At 37.9% G+C, this 13,076-nt stretch overlaps 1 long non-coding RNA gene across 2 annotated transcripts in view; it reads right to left on the reverse strand.

The window, feature by feature from the left end:
- LOC140637937 (uncharacterized) overlaps positions 1-4,365 on the reverse strand; it is a 49,564-nt gene extending 45,199 nt beyond the window's left edge. For both annotated transcript variants that reach the window (XR_012035053.1, XR_012035054.1), the window contains exons 1-2: positions 4,228-4,365; positions 830-906 (exon numbers count right to left, since the gene is read on the reverse strand). This is a non-coding gene — a long non-coding RNA (uncharacterized lncRNA). The remainder of the gene's footprint in view (positions 1-829; positions 907-4,227) is intronic.
- Between the last annotated feature and the right edge of the window lie 8,711 nt (positions 4,366-13,076).

The following is a 13,076-nucleotide window of genomic DNA, read 5'->3' on the forward strand; positions in this document are numbered from 1 at the left end:
CTGGGATATGGGTGCGCTTGAGAAAGGTATATACACTCATTCATGGGAAAAAGGCAGGCGCACATTCCCCTACTTACACTCTCCCAACTCCAGAAAAAGAAGATTTCCAACTACGAGTTTCATGTAAAGAACGATTTTGTTCAGGATCACAAAAAGTGGAAATCAAACAGGTAGGCATCCAATTTCAACCATTATAAAAGGAAAGGGTTGTTTTCCATGGTGGGGGGGAGGGCGTAAATGTTACTAATGTATGATATACATAAAAGAAATTCCTCAAATCACAAGTTTACTAACTCAAGTTGCTGGTATAAATTAGCATCTAAATCAAGAAACAGAAAATACTCCAACCCCAGATATCCCCTGTGTCAGCTTATAGTCAGTATTCTCCCCTAAAAATAGCCAGCATCCTGATTTCTAACAGTTTTAATTGGTTTGACCTGTTTTTGAGCTTATATAAATAGTATCATATAGTATATGCCCTCTTACAGAGTTTTTTGGCTAGATTTTATATATCATTAGTCTAACTCATGTGATGTACCAACATGTCCCAATATTGAGGCACAAATATTTCCCCAAAAGAAACTTAAAAGTATTTACTTTAAATAAGCCCAGGTCCATTTGTGCCATTAACATTGACTGGTTTTATCTAAGTTGAGCCCAGCTGAATCTCTGAGGCCCTTACACCTGTCCATAGTAAGTAATAATGATCCTAAAAGGCTACTCCCCAGGGTGCATGGCAGACAATGTGAGAGGCAGTATAATACAGTGAAAAAAAGATGAGCTTTGGAAACATATTTAACTGACTTCAAATAGAATCATCTCCACTTACCAGCCATACTACCTTTACGAAGTCACATAATCTCTCTGAGGTTTAAACACATATTTGTTTTTTAGTTACTTGTATGCCTGTAAAATGGGGGAGATAACTCATTAGGTTGCTGTGAAAATTAAATTAAGATCACAAATTTAAAGTACTTGACATACAATAGGTGTTCTATAAATGTTCATTCTCTTTCTCCCTTCAAAAACCAAACATTGATTATCCAACAAATTGAGCGTGTTGTGTACACACAACCTAAAAAAAACTACTTTCTTTTCCTTTTTTTAATAAATGTATTTTCAACAGCAGCTATTTGAACCACTAACTAGCACTAGTTAGGAAACCAGGTTTGTGATCCAAGGGAATTTAGAGTTGTTGACAGAGTCTTTTTCGGAACTGAGAAATTCTTTGGAAACCTGTATGGCTTCACATCTCTCACATATCCCACCATGCTGGCCTAGCTACTTATTTATTAATGATTTCCATCATAAAACCATTGTTATCTCAGATTCCTGTGATGGCCTAAGAGCACACAAAATCATCATTTTCCAACAAGAGCACAAAGCATCCAATGTACTCCCCACGACACTATCATTTTACTAATAGCCATTATGCCCATCAATTTACAAGGGCCTTTCAGTTAGACATGTGCACAATCATGTAACAATTGTGTGATTTCTGCATTTTCACCAGTGTACATATTAAGTCTCTGACAGATTGCTAATGAGCTGATGTTGGAATTACAGAATAGTCTGTTATCATTTGTCCATTCACAGTTTCCTCACCAGCCCATCTGTGCTCGGAACAGAGCCACCATGGAGCATGCAGGCTGGGACAGTTTCTCCATTTACACCTTTTGCCTTCAGAGGCCTCTGGGAAGCCTGTCCCTAATTAAAGATTTTAACAAACATATTGCCAGCTTTCTAACACTGTTATTAAACTGCTCTCTTTTGTTGGAAAAGGTGCTGTTTGTCAGCAGTTTGTAGATTTAGATATTTAGTATGTGTTTCTGTAGCCCTGCAAAATATTTGTGTTTTTAGAACAATTCAATTAGTATGTTATGCATGCATGTACCTGCATGCACAATACATATGGTACACATGCTATCAAAATCCCATAGAATTATTCACACTTGCAAGGACAGACAAAGAAACATGAAGTATTTTTATGGACACACAGACTTCTCTACAGAAAGAGATGGAACTGTTGTTGACTACTAAGATTGACTACTTTAAGGTCGGAGCTATTGTAACAAAATAATCAGACTGAGATCATGGCTCAGATAATTTGGGGTAAGGATAAAGCACTTTTTACCTGAACTGTTTATATAATTAGGGTACACTAAAAGGAAATGGATTTCCCCGGTAGAAAATGCATAGTTAGGAGGACAGATGTCCCCTTGTACTAAAGGTTTAACTAATAGAGTGGTGGTTCGCAATCAGTGTGGGTGCAGTTGGGGCTGAGTGGGGAAGGGAGACATGGAGCCAACTGAGAAGCTTTCATGATACCCTCTCCCACCACCGCCATCACCACATTCTCCGTTACACCCAGTTGAGAATCCCTGCACTAGTACTCTGAAGGAATAAACGAGATGACCGAGCTGACATCTTCCTGTCCAGGAAAAGGCTCTCCAATCATTATCTTGGAAGTGTGTTCATTTTCACTCTTCTCAAAGCTGAGTGTAGAGAGGACTGGCCCTTCTCGTAATAGCCATGTCAGGTTTTCTAGACTAAAGTCACTCCCTAACACTGAGGGCCCTGAGACCTTCACCATCAAGGCAGGAATAATAATTCCCAGGAGTCTGGCTCCTTGCAGATCAGAAGGGGACTCTAAATGCTGCTTCAGATTGATTCTACCAGTGACACTGTGACACTAAGGGACTATGAGATGCATTTCCCAATGTGGAGGTTTTGTGGTCACTTATCATTCTGAAATTTTAACACAGGTTTTAATGCTTTGATTTAATTGTTGAATTAAATACAAGTAGGTCTGAGGGAGATGCCACCAATCATAAGGCAGGGCCCTTTCCTACAAGAATTTGCATACGACAGAGCTAATACATACATACAAACCAGATGCTCTGATACCACAGGGTAGCCAAGGTGAAGAGTCAGATGACTGGTGCAAATGCAGGGGAGTTCAGAGGCTAGAGACACCACTTCTAGAGAGGACAAATTAGGAAGATGTAGGACTCAGTGCTTGAGAAAGGGAAAGAAGACATTGTGAGCTGGGATAATAGTGGTAAAGGACAGAATTATTAAGGGGACCTTGAAGAGGCTGCTTTGGCTAGAGCAGAAATTTGTGATGGAAAATTGAGAAAGGAAGGTTTCAAAGGTACAGGGTCACTTTGTTAAGGCTAAAGATCCGGACTTTATCTGTTTCTGGTTTTTTGTTTTGTTTTTTAGTTAATTCCCTTTTAGGTAGACTTTTTTTTTTTAATTTATTTATTCATGAGAGGCACAGAGACAGAGAGAGAGAGAGGCAGAGACACAGGCAGAGGGAGAAGCAGACTCCATGCAGGGAGCCCGACGTGGGACTCCATCCCAGGTCTCCAGAATCACGCCCTGGGCCGAAGGCAGGTGATAAACCGCTGAGCCACCCAGGGATCCCCGGTAGACTTCTTTTTAGAGTAGTTTTAGATTCACAGAAAATTTGAGCAGAAAGAACAGAGTTTCCATATACTCCTTGTCTCCACACATACACAGCCTCCCCTACTATCAACATCTCCCCCTAGAGCAGAACATTTCTTACAAATGATGAACCTACCACATTGTCATATACAGGACAACCTACACTGGCATATTATCACCCCAAATCTACAGTTTATATTAGGGTTTATCCTTGGTATTGTGCATTACATGAGTTTAACAATGTATAATAACATGGATCCACCATTATAGTATCATACAGAGTAGTTTCACTTTGCTTAAAATCCTCTGTGCTTCACCTTTTCATCCTCCCTCCCTCTCCACTAACCCTAATCCTAAACATAACCCCTGACAACTGCTGATCTTTTTACTGACTTCATCATTTTTTCTTTTTTTTTTTTTAAAGATTTTATTTATTTATTCATGAGAGAGAGAGAGGCAGAGACACAGGCAGAGGGAGAAGCAGGCTCCATGCAGGCAGCCCGATTTGGGACTAGATCCTGGATCACCAGGATCACGCCCTGGGCTGAAGGCAGGCGCTAAACCGCGGAGTCACCCGGGCTGCCGTCTTTCTTTTTTAAATGAAACGTTATATGGTTGGAATCACACAGTATATATCCTTTTCAGATTGGCTTCTTTCACTTGGTAATATGCTTTTAAGTTTCATCTATATCTTTTTGTTGCTTGACAACTCATTTCTTTTTAATGCTGAATGATAGTCCATTGTCTGGACATAACATAGTTTATTTATCCATTTACCCACTGAAGGACATCTTGGTTGCTTCCAAGTTTTGGCAATTATGAGTAAAGCTGCTATGAACATCCACGAGCAGTTTTATTGTGGACATAAGTTTTCAACTTCTTTGGATAAATACCAACAAATGTGTTTGCTGGATCCTATGGTAAAAATAGGCTTAGTTTGTTAAACTGTCAAACTATCTTCCAAAGTGGCTGTACCATTTTGCATTCTCACCAGCAATAAATGAGAGGGGGTTTTCTCCATATTCTCACCAACACTGGGTGTTATCCGTGTTCTGGATTTTGGCCATTCAAATAGGTATGTAGCGGTATCATAATGTTGTTTTAATGTGCATTTCCCTAATGACATATGATGAGCATATTTTCATATACTTATTTGCCGTCTATATATCTTCCTTGGTGAGGTAGGTGTCTATTCAGGTCTTTGGTCCATTTTTAAATTTGAGTTGTTCATTTTTTATTGTTAATTTTATGAGTTCTTCATATATCTTGAATAACAATTCTTTATCAGATATGTCTATTGCAAATATCTTCTCAGCATCAGGCTTATCTTGTTCTCTTGACATTGTCTTTCATAGATCAGAAGATTTTTTTTAATTTTAATGACATCCAGTTTATCAATTATTTCTTTTATGTATCAGGACTTTGGTGTTGTATCTAAAAAGTTACCACTAGAGGTGCCTGGGTGATTAAGCATCTGAACTGTGAATTTTAGCTCAGGTCCTGATCTCAAGATCATGAGTTCAAGTCCTGCACTGGGCTCCATGCTGGGTATGCAGCCTACTTAAAAACAAAACAAAATCACTACCAAATCCAAGGTTGCTTACATTTTCTCCTTTGTTATATTCTAGGAATTTTAGAGTTTTGTGTCTTATGTTTAGGTCTGTGATCCATTTTGAGTTAATTTTTGTGAGGAGGGTAAGATCTATGCCTAGATACAGTTTTTTCTAAAGCTGTATTTATTTATTTGAGAAAGAGAGAGCACTCATGTGCCTATGCGTGCACAAACAGGAGAGGGGCAGAGGGAAAGAATCTCAGGCAGATTCCCTACCCAGTATGCAACCCAACACAGGACTTGATCCCACAACCCCAAGATCATGACCTGAGCCAAAACCAAGAGTCATATGCCCAACTAACTGAACCACTCAGGCACCCCAATACAGTTTTCGTTTTGTTTTGCATGTGGACGTTTAGTTGTTCTATCACCATTTGTTGAAATGACTATCTTTTTCTTTATTGTATTTACTCCTTTGCCAGAGATCAGTTGACTATATTTGTGTGTGTCTACTTCTGGGTTCTCTATTCTGTTCTACTGATTTATTTGTCTATTATTTCACCAATACCATTACTGCAGCTTTATAGTAACTCTTGAAGTTGTATAGTTTCAGTCCTCCAACTCTATTCTCCTTTAATATTGTGATGACTATTCTGGATCTTTTGTATCTCCACATTAACTTTCAAATCAGTTTGTCAATATCCACAAAATAATTTTGTGCTAGAATTTTTATTAGGATTGCATTGAATCTATATACCAAATTCAAAAGAATTGGCATCTTGACAATATCGAATCTGCCTATCCCTGAACATGGAAGATCTGTCCATTTATTGAGATCTTCTTTGATATCTTTCTTCACAGTTTTGCAGTTTTCCTCATATAGATCTTGTACATACGTTGTTAGATTAATACCCAGTACTTCATTTCATTTTGGAGAGTGCTAATGTAAATGGTATTGTATTTTTATTTTTTTAATTTTTTTAAAGATTTTTATTTCTTTATGCATGAGAGACATAGAGAGAGAGGCAGAGACACAGGCAGAGGGAGAAGCAGGCTCCATGCAGGAAACCCAACGTGGGACTCAATCCTGGGCCTCTAGGATCCCACCCTGGGCCGAAGGCGGCGCTGAACTGCTGAGCCACAGGGGCTGCCCTGATGTTGTATTTTTCATTTAAAATTCCATTTGTGGGACGCCTGGAATCAGGAGCCTGCTTCTCCATCTCCCTCTGCCTGTGTCTCTGCCTTCTGTGCCTTTCATGAATAAATAAATTCTTAAAAAAAAAACAAAATAAATAAAATAAAATTCCATTTGTTCATTGCTAGTATATAGGAAAGTGAATGACTTCTGTGTATTAACTTTGTATCCTGCAACTTGCTATAATTACTTACTAGTTCCAGGCATTTATTTTGTCAGTTATTTTGTAATTTCTACAGAGATAATAATATCCCCTGTGAACAAAGACAGCTTTATTTCTTCTTTCCCAGTCTATATGTCTTTCATTTCCTTTTCTTGTTTTATTTCATTAGCTGGAATTTCCAATACCATGGTGAAAATGAGTAATGAGGAGGGACATCCTAGGGTTTTTTTAATATATTTTTTTATTTTATCTATTCATTCATGAGAGACACACAGAGAGAGGCAGGGACATAGGCAGAGGGAGAAGTAGGATTCTTGCAGGAAGCCTGATGCAGGACTTGATCCCAGGACCCCAGGACCATGCCTTGAGCCAAAGGCAGATGCTCAGCCACTGAGCCACCCGGTCTCCTGGGACATCCTAATTTTATTCCTGATCTTCCCATGAAACCTTCAAGTTTCTCACCACTAATTATGATGTTAGCTTCAGTTATTTGTGTGTTATTTATCCAATTAAGAACATTCCCTTTTATTCCTAGTTTTCTGAAAGTTTTCATCATAATAGAACGTTTGAATTTTGTCAGATGCTTCTCTGCATCTATTCATCTAATCATGTCATTTTTTTTAGCTTATTGATGTGATAGGATTATATTAATTGACCTTGTAATGTTGAATCAGCCTTGCACATCTGGACTAAATTCCATTTGGTCATGGCACATAATTATTTATATACATTGTTAGATTCAACTTGCTATCATTTCCCTGGGGATTTTTATATCTATGTTCATGAGAGATGTTCATCTGTAGTTTTCTTATAATGTCTTTGTCTGGTTTTGGTATTAGGGTAATGCTGGTCTCTTAGAATGAGTCTGGAAACATCCCCTTTGCTTCTACCTATGGAAGAGATTGTAGAGAGTTGGTATGAAATTTTTTTTAAGGTTTGGTAGAATTCACCAATGAACCCATCTGGGCTTTGTGCTTTCTGTTTTGGAAGGTTATTAATTTAATTTCTTTAACAGATATATGCAATTCAAATTATTTATATCATCTTGTGTGAGTTTTGGCAGATAGCATCTTTTAAGAAACCGGTCCATTTCATCTAGGTTATCAGTTTTGTGGGCATAGAATTGTATAGTATTCAGTTATTATCCTTTTAATGTCCATAGGATATGTAGTGAGATCTCTACTTTCATTTCTGATATTACTAATTTGCATCCTCTCTCTCTTTTTTCTCCTAGCTAGTTTGGCTAAGGCTTATCAATTTCCATCTTTTCAAAAAACCAGCTTTGGTTTCATTGATTTTCTCTACTGATTTCCTGTTTTCAATTCATTGACTTCTGATCTAGTTTTTACTATTTCTTTTCTTCTGCTTACCTTGGATTTAATTTGCTCTTCTTTTTCTAGTGTCCTAAGGTGGAAGCTTAGATTATAGGTTTTAGATTTTTCTCTTCTTTTCTAATATATGCATTCAATGCTATAAATTTCCATCTTCACACTGCTTTCACTGTATCCCACAAATTTTGATAAGCTGTATTTTCATTTGGTTTACAATATTTTAAAGTTTCCTTTGAGATTTCTTCTTTGACCCATGTGTTATTCAAAAGTGCATTAATCTCTAAGCATTTTGGGATTTTCAGCTATTTTTCTATATTTGATTTCTAGTTAAATTCCATTTTAGTCTGAGAGCATATGATGTTGTATGACTTCTAGTCTTTTAAATTTTTTGAAGTATGTTTTATCACCCCAAATCTAGTCTATCTTGGTGTATGGTCCATGTGATCTTGGGAATAATGTGTATTATGCTGTTGTTGGATGCAGGAGTCCATAGATGTCCATCATATCTAGTTGACTGTGCTATTGAGCTCAACTATGCTCTTATTGATTTTATACCTCCTGGATTTGTCCATTGCTTTTTTTTTTTTCTATGTAGAGAGAGAGGGTGCATGCATGTGTGTGTGCAAGAATGGGGGAGGGGCAGAGCAAGAGGGTAAGAGAGAATCCCAAGCAGGCTCCGCACCCAGCATGGAGCCTGACTCAGAGCTCAGTCTCATGACCCTGAGATTATGACCTGAGACAAAATCAAGAGTTGGTTGCTTAATCTACTGAGCCACCCAGGTACCTCTCAATCTGTCCATTTCCAATAGAGGAATGTTGTCTCCAATTATAATAGTGGATTCATTTCTTTTTTCTAGCAGTCCTCTCAGTTTTTGCCTCATGTATTTTGATGCTCTCTTGTTAGGCACCCACATTAAGGATTGTGATGTCTTCTTGACATCATTATCATTATGTAATGTCCCTCTTTATACTTTCTCTAATTTTCTTTGCTCTGAAGTTTTCTCTACCTGAAATTAATATAGCCACTAGAGCTTTTTTGATTAGTGTTAGCATGGTATATCTTTCTACATTCCTTCACTTAAACTTTAAGTTTCCTTGTATTTAAAGTGCATTTCTTGTAGACAGCATATAGTTGGATCTTGTGTTTTGATCCCCTCTGACAACCTTTGTCTTTTAATAGATGTTTTTAGACCAATGATATTTAAAGTGATTATTGGTATAGCTGGATTAATATCTACCACATTTGTTACTGTTTTCTATTCATTGCCTTTGTTTTTCTCTTTCACCTTTTTTGCCTTTTGTGATTTTAATTGAACATTTCATATGATGCCATTTTCTCTTCTTAATATATCATGTATACTTTTTTTTCTCTTTTACTTTTTTAGTGATTGTCTGGAATTTGCAATATATATTTACAACTAATCTGGGTCTATTTTCAACTAACAGTCTATTGATTCTTGGGTAGTGCAAGTAATTTTTAATGCAATATATTCCTAATTCCTCTCTCTTTTCTCTTGTATCATTACTAGCATTCATTTTACTTATACACAAGTATATATACACACACACCCTAAGCAAACATAATGGAACATATTATTGCTATTATTATTTTGAACAAACTATTATTTGTTAAGTCAATTAAGAATAAGAAAAATAAATTACTTTCATTTATTTCTTCTCTAACACTCTTCTTTTCTTTATGGAGACCCCAGTTTTTTTTTTTTACCTATATGAATTTCCTTCTCTCTGAAGAACTTCTTTTAACATTTCTAGCAAGATAGGTCTACTGGCAACAAATACCCTCAATATTTGTCCGAGAAAGTCTTTATTCTTCCTTCCCTTTTGAAGGACAATTTCATAGGCACAGAACTCTAGATTGATGCATTTTTTTCTCTCAATACTTCAATCTCTTCATGCTTACATGGTTTTGGGGGAGAATTCAGATGTAATTCTTGTCTTCTCTATTTTTATTTAAGATTTGTTTCTTTATCTTTGATTTTCTGCAATTTGAATATGCTATGCCTAAGTGTAGTTTTTCTCTTACAAGTATCCTGACTGATATTCTCTGAGCTTCCTAAATTTATAGTTTGATGTCCAACATCAATTTGAGAACACTCTTAGTCATTATTGTTTGAAATATTTCTTCTGTTTCTATTCTCTCTCTTCTTCTAGTATTCTCATTATGCCTTTTGTAGTTTTCCCACAGTTCTTGGATAATCTGTTCCTCTTTTTTTTCCCATCTTTTTTTTTTTCTTTGCCTTTAAGTTCTGGAAGTTTCCTTTCTTTTTTTAAGTTTTTAAAAATTATTTATTCATGAGAGACACACAGAGAGAGGCAAAGACATAGGCAGAGGGAGAAGCAGGCTCCCTGAGGGAAGCCCAATGTGGGACTCCATCCCAGGACTCCAGGATCACAACCTGAGCGAAAGGCTGATGCTCAACCCCTAAGCTACCCAGGTGTCCCAGTGTGGGAAGTTTCTATTGACATATCCTCAAGCTCAGAGATTCTTTCAGGAATTCAGAGATTCAGGAAAGAATCTCTCAGCCATGTTCAGTCTACTAACAAGCCCATCATAGACAGTCTTCATTTTTGTCACAGTGTTTTTGATTTCTAGCATTTATTTTTTCATTCTTTCTTAGAATTTCTCTTTTCTCAAATTATCCATATGTTCTTACATGTTGTCTACTTTTTTTCTATTACAACCCTAAGCATATTAGTAACAATTGTCTTAAATTCACAGTTTGATAATTCCAACATCCCAGGCATATCTCAGTCTCATGCTAAGGGTTGCTGTGTTTCTTCAAACTGTGGGTGGGTTTTTTTCCCCCTTATAGTATGTCTTGTAATTCTTTGTTGAAATCCAAACATGATGTACTAGGTAAGAGGAACTATAGTAAATAGGCCTTTGATGATGTTGTGGTAAGGTGAGGGGCAGTAGGAGGAGTATCCTAGAGTTCTATAATTAGGTCTCAGTCTTTTAGTGACCCTGTGCTCCTTGGCTGTGAATGTAACAGAAATGCCTCTCAGTATTTTCTTCAGTCTGAGGTGGGATAGAATGACTGAAGGGGGCAGGAGTTGGGTATTTCCCTTCCCCTAGGCTGGTTAAACTCTGTCAAAACCCCAATAGATTAGGCTCTGGTAAAATAAGTTCTCTAAGGGGCAGATCTTGTTAAGAAGAATAGAATGCTCTGGTATATTTCAGTATGGCCACTCCCTCTCTCCACCACCACCAGAAGCACAAAGGGAGTTTTTATTTTTCTCCAGTCTTCTCTATGAGAACCTGGTAGAGTTCAAAGAGGTAAAATTCAAAAAAGTGTGAGTTTCCCCCCACTATAGTTTTTAACTCAAGACCTATGCATACTGAGCTATTAGCAATTTGTCAATTATAGTTCAAGGTTTTCTACCATAGCACTAGTTTCTTTTTAAAAAAAAAAAAAGATTTATTTGAGAGAGAGGGGTATAGGGAGAAGCAGACCCCTCATTGAGCAAGGAGCATAATGTGGGGCTCGATCTCAGAACCCTGAGATCATGACGTGAGCTGAAGGGAGACCCTTATCCGATTGAGCCACCCAGGTGCTCCAACACAACACTGTTTTTTTGGTTTTTGTTTTAATTTACTCATGAGAGACACACACACACACAGAGAGAGAGAGAGAGAGAGAGAGAGGCAGAGACACAGGCCGAGGGAGAAGCAGGCTCCATGCAGGGAGCCCGACATGAGACTCAATCCTGGGTCTCCAGGATCATGCCCTGGGCTGAAGGCAGCGCTAAACCGCTGAGCCACCCGGGCTGCGCACAACACTGGTTTCTGCAAAGGTTTCTGCTTATGAGTTTCTGCTCATAAGTTGTGATTCTGCTCATAAGGTAAGTAGTGGTTCTCTGTATCTAATTGCCTATCTTTTTTGTGTTAGGGGTAGTGGTTTTCCCTTTAACTTCACTTCTCTGACAGATCTAAGAAGAGTTATTATTTGCTTATTCAGCTTTTTACTTGTCTGGACAGTGATGACTTCCAAGCTTCTTACATGCTGGAATTTTGTACTTTATCTTTTAGGTAGTATGCAGTTACTGAAGGGAAACAGGTAGGTTGACTAAGCTGGTATTTAACAGGAAGATGACTTGATCAAAAGTTATTGTGTAATGGGTTTTGGAGCTTAGGCATTGTAGTAGCTCTGCTGTCTTGGTTAGCTGCAATATGATCTAAGATGACCAAGACTAGGATAACTGAGGTGACCTAGATCTCATCAATGGGTCTTTCACCCTTCAGCAGGCTGACATGGACATGTTTTTCCTCATGGCCATGGCAGAGGACAAGAGTACAAATGAAAATGTGTAAGCTTCTGCTATATCATCTATTATTATCCCATTGGCCAAAGCAAGCCACATAGCTGAGCTAAGCCTTAAGGGTTAGGAAAATGGACTCTGCCTCTTGATAGGAGAACTACAAAGTCACGTGGATAAAGACAATGATGTAGAAAGGAGTGAAGAATTTGGGCCATAAATACAGTCTACCACATCTGGATTCAAATTCCAGCTCTTTTTGTCATGTGACCACAAGCAAGGCTCCTGAAAATTGACATAAAAAGAGTGCTTACCTCTTGTAAGCATGGTTGTTTGTGTTAAATAAAATGACCTATGTAAAATACTTAGCATAGTGCCCAACCTACATAAATAAGTAAATACGAAGACTTGTGGCAGAAAGAGGAGCTGGAATGCATATGGTTACTTAGGGTTGTGGGCCTGTATTAGGGTGGTTTGAGGGAAGTGAAAAGGCCTAGCCATATTTGGGAGGAACAGCAAAGGATGAATTTTTAGGAATAAGTGTTCATAGGCCTGGGTAATTAGGACAATGGTGAGGTCATTGACAGAAGCAAACCAGTCAAGTGTTTGCTGGTGTGGGGGCAGATGTCTATACATCCACCTCAGCTGGACCTCTAGTCCAGTCTCTGGGAATTTTGTGAAAATTCTGTGGAGATAGAGTGCTCAACAACTCTGCTCAGCATGGCACAAAATACAGTATTTAACAATTAACCCAAACCAGAATTTTCATTTGAAAAACCTGCTATTGCTTACCATTTCTTCTATCTTAAGGGTAATCATTCTGAAGAAAACTTGAAAAGACTCCCAATTAGTCTGATTTCCAAGAAGACATTCATTCAGGACTCTGTGACATACTTGAGCACAGCCCAAGTGAAGAGGTGATTATCCTTAAATTCACAATATATCCTGGGCTACAAGGTGCCAGAGGTCAGAGTGATGGAGTTTTAAACCCAGTCTCACGCCTCTAGTTTTTGTAACAACTTTTAGTCCGATGGGTGTTCATTTGTACTAGAATAATTCCAAGTGCTAACCCCAAAGAAGACTCTCATAGCCTATTAGCTTAAGCAG

This window comes from Canis lupus, chromosome 8 (genome assembly GCF_048164855.1).
Source record: "Canis lupus baileyi chromosome 8, mCanLup2.hap1, whole genome shotgun sequence".
Lineage (NCBI taxonomy): Eukaryota > Metazoa > Chordata > Mammalia > Carnivora > Canidae > Canis > Canis lupus.